This window comes from Eublepharis macularius, chromosome 3, assembly GCF_028583425.1.
Source record: "Eublepharis macularius isolate TG4126 chromosome 3, MPM_Emac_v1.0, whole genome shotgun sequence".
Classification (NCBI taxonomy): domain Eukaryota; kingdom Metazoa; phylum Chordata; class Lepidosauria; order Squamata; family Eublepharidae; genus Eublepharis; species Eublepharis macularius.
In genome coordinates this window covers 187,317,452-187,321,739 of record NC_072792.1, presented here as the reverse complement: position 1 = coordinate 187,321,739, position 4,288 = coordinate 187,317,452, and positions in this window count along the sequence as shown.

Genomic DNA, 4,288 nt, shown 5'->3' with positions numbered 1-4,288 from the left:
TTTCGCTTCCCGCCAACCGCCGCTGCCCCTCCTGCGCCGCCGTAGCCCGGCCCCTCTGCCGCCATCTTGGCCCCTGGCAAACCCTGCCCCGCCGCTGGCGCCGAAAGCGGACACTGAGAACTTGCCCGGCACAAAGATGGCGGGCGGCGCGAACCCGGCAGGAGACGACGAAGCAAATAAAGGGAGAAGCCGCGCCTTCCTGGTCACGTGAACCCGGCTTACGCCGCAGCCGACGAGGCCTGAAGAGCGCCTGCGCGGGATCAGATTTCGCCCCGCTCGAAGTCCTGGGGCCTGTGGCAGAGCGGCTTGCTCTGCAGGGCTGGTGTGCGGCAGCAGAAGGACAGCGCAGGGGCGGTGCGTTGCTGGCCCTGAGCCAAGTCCAGAAAAGGAAGCCGCACCAAATCTTTCGTGACTGACTTACTTACCTTATTTATAGCCCGCCTCTCTCACTGAGGCTCAAGGCGGATTACACAGTGGGAGTCGGTTACAGCCCGTTTTATTTATGTCATTTATAGGCCGCCTTTTTCAATAAACAATAGTTTCGGGTGGGTGGCCCTGTTATAAGAAATGCAGCTGAGGATAGCCATGCAATTTGCAAAGCCTTAAACCCAGCAGGAACCCAATATAGAGCTGAAGAATGCTGGTACAGAGCATAAGCAATTCAGACATATGAAACAATATGGGAACTATGCAGGCGGATTATGATTTTTGCTAATGCTAAACCTGGCGTTTATTTCCCTATGGCATTGTTTATGGACATGTCTTTGATATTGACTATACTAATCTCTCTCTGTAATTCGCCTTGAGTCTGAGTGAGAAAGGCGGACTATAAATGACAGACATAATTAAAAGTGCGTAGCAGTGAAGTATGTTGTCCAGCCAGAATGCTGCTTGGTAGCAGCCCAACTTTCCAGTTCCCCACAATTCTTAATGGGGCTGTATTGTCGAAGGCTTTCACGGCCGCAGAACGATGGTTGTTGTGGGTTTTCCGGGCTGTATTGCCGTGGTCTTGGCATTGTAGTTCCTGACGTTTCGCCAGCAGCTGTGGCTGGCATCTTCAGAGGTGTAGCACCAAAAGACAGAGATCTCTCAGTGTCACAGTGTGTGTGACATCTTTTCCACCCACAACAACCATCTTAATGGGGCTGGTTGTTAGTTGAAAAGGAAGGGGAGGTGGACCAATTTTTTTTTTTGCAATGAAAAGCCAGCTGCGCTCTGCCTCAGGCATTTTTCCCCCTGCTCCTTCCTCCCAGGCACTCAGGGTTCTGTGGCCTCTGGTTCTCCCTCCACCTTATCCCTTCAACAATCTTGCGAGGTGGGTCAGGCCAAGGGACGGGGGCGAACCTAGGGTCATTCAACAAGCCTCGGGGCTGAGAAATAATTTGAACCCAGGCCCTAGTCTGGCACTCTAAGGACTATACCACACTCTGTCCAGGGCTGTGCAACTCGATGGCCTTGTGGAAACAAGGAAGAGGTGTCCACCGGGACGTTTGTCGAGGCCTCCAGAACCTGTACATGGCAGGTGCATTTTGAAGAAAACCTGGTTGATAAAGGAGCTCTGCCTGGCCTGGGCTTTGGAGGTGGGGGCTGATGCAGATGAGACCAGAAGATGCCAAAGAGAAGTTTCTGGCAGGGAGCAAAAGAGCAGCCCCATGCCTGGCCAAAGAAGAGGCACTGGTGGTGTTCCCTGCACCAAGAGCAGCGGGGTAGGGGAGTCAGATAGCACTCAGGGCTGTCCTGGTCCCCACTCAGGGATGGGGTATTGAAAAGGAGTTCTGAGAATGAGGACAGGAGGGGAGCCCAGGGGTGCCAGAAAGGCCTTTCTGAGCAGGACAGGGCCGCGTGCATGACAAGCCAATGTAAGGGCCGCAAGCCCCTTCTGCACCCTCCAATCCTGGGGGAGGTCCAGATACCTTTGGCTTGTGGCCCTTTCCCACCCCCAAAAACTGCTCCAGCGGGATGCAAGCAGGCACAGCCTCCTCTGCATTGCCCCCCTCACTTTTTTGCAGTAAGAGGCGCTTGACCCCCTCCAGCCTATTGCAGGCCAGGTAACCCGACTGGCCAGCCTGCCCCAGGCTGAGGCTCCCTCGGCAGGCAAAGAGCCTTGTGCACCGTTGCCACCAAAGGGGAGCAAACCCAAAAGTCCAAAGGAGGAAAGAGTTGCTGAAGAGCATACAATCATAGGGTTAGAAGGGACCTCTAGGGTCATCTAGTCCAACCCCCTGCACAATGCAGGAAATTCACAAATATGTCCTCCCCTGCCCACACCCCCAGTGACCCTTGTTCCATGCCCAGAAGATGGCAAAACACCTTCAGGATCCCTGGCCAAATGGCCTGGGGAAATTTGCTTCCTGACCCCAAGGTGGCGATCGGCCTTACCCTGGGCATCTAAGAAGGAGCCAGGAGAACTAAGCACTGATGTGGCCCTTCCTGCCCCCTCCCTCTCATGATCTGCCCAGGTTCACAGATTCAGCACTGCTGTCAGATGGCCATCTAGCCTCTGCTTAAAAACCTCCAAAGAAGGAGAGCCCACCACCTCCCGAGGAAGCCTGTCCCACTGAGGGACCGCTCTCACTGTCAGGAAGTTCTTCCTAATGTTTAGCCGAAAGCTCTTTTGATTTAATTTCAACCTGTTGGTTCTGGTCTGACCTTCCAGGGCAGTGGAAAACAACTCTGCACCATCCTCTATATGACTAACCTTTCAAGTACCTGAAGAGGGCTATCATATCCCCTCTCAGCCGTCTCCTCTCCAGGCGAAACATTCTGAGCTCCTTCAACCTTTCCTCATAGGACTTGGTCTCCAGACCCCTCACCATCTTCGTTGCCTTCCTCTGGACACATTGGGGAGCCCAAAACTGAACACAATACTCAAGGTGAGGTCTAACCAGAGCAGAGTAGAGCGATACCATCACTTCTCGTGATCTGGACACGATGCTTCTATTGATACAGCCCAAAACCATATTTGCCTTTTTAGCTACCACATCACACTGCTGACTCATGCTCAGTGTATGGTCTACTAAGACCCTTAGATCCTTTTCGCACATACTACTGCCAAGACAAGTCTCCCCCATCCTATAATTATGCATTTGATATTTCCTTCCTAAATGCAGAACTTTGCATTTATCTCTGTTGATATTCATTTTATTTGTTTTAGGCCAGTTTTCCAGCCTGTCAAGATCATCCTGTATCCTTACTGTGTCTTCGACCGTATTTGCTACCCTCCCAATTTAGTATCATCTGCAAATTTAATAAGCATTCCCTCTATTCCTTCATCCAAATCATTTATAAAAATGTTGAACAGAACAAGTCCCAGGACCAATCCCTGAAGCACTCCACTTGTCACTCTTCTCCAAGAGGATGAGGAACCATTAACTAGCGCTCTTTGGGTGTGATTTGTCAACCCATTATAGATCCAATATATTGTCGAAGGCTTTCACGGCCGGAGAACGATGGTTGTTGTGGGTTTTCCGGGCTGTATTGCCGTGGTCTTGGCATTGTAGTTCCTGACGTTTTGCCAGCAGCTGTGACTGGCATCTTCAGAGGTGTAGCACCAAAAGACAGAGATCTCTCAGTGTCACAGTGTCTGAGAGATCTCTGTCTTTTGGTGCTACACCTCTGAAGATGCCAGCCACAGCTGCTGGCAAAACGTCAGGAACTACAATGCCAAGACCACGGCTATACAGCCCGGAAAATCCGCAACAACCACCATTATAGATCCACTTAACAGTAATAGGATCCAAACCACATTTTACCAACTTGTTGACAAGGATATTATGTAGAACCTTATCAAAAGCCTTACTGAAATCAAGATCAACGATGTCTACCGCATTCCCGTTACAGCAAGGTAGTAACTTTCTCAAAAAAAAGAGGTAAGGTTAGTCTGACAAGACTTGTTCTTGAGGAACCCATGCTGGCTTTTAGGAATCACAGCCGTCCTTTCTAAATGCTCAAGGACTGACAGTTTGATGATTTGTTCTAAGACTTTTCCAGGTATAGCCGTCAAGCTGGCGGGTTGCTAGTTATCCTGGATCCTCCTTTTCCCCCTTCTTGAAGATGGGACAACATTTGCCCACCTCCCATCTTCTGGCACTTTGCTTGTTCTCCAAGAATCCCCCAAAATAATAGACAGAGGCTCAGAAATTACACTTGCGAGTTCTTTTAGTCCCCTTGGGTGCAGTTCATCCGGCCCTGAGGACTTAGTTCCATAGCCTCGTCAACCAGTTCTTCCCTGTTGGTGAGAATCAAGTCCAAGGTAGCAGAACCCCTTGTTTCCCTCTCTACTTTCTGA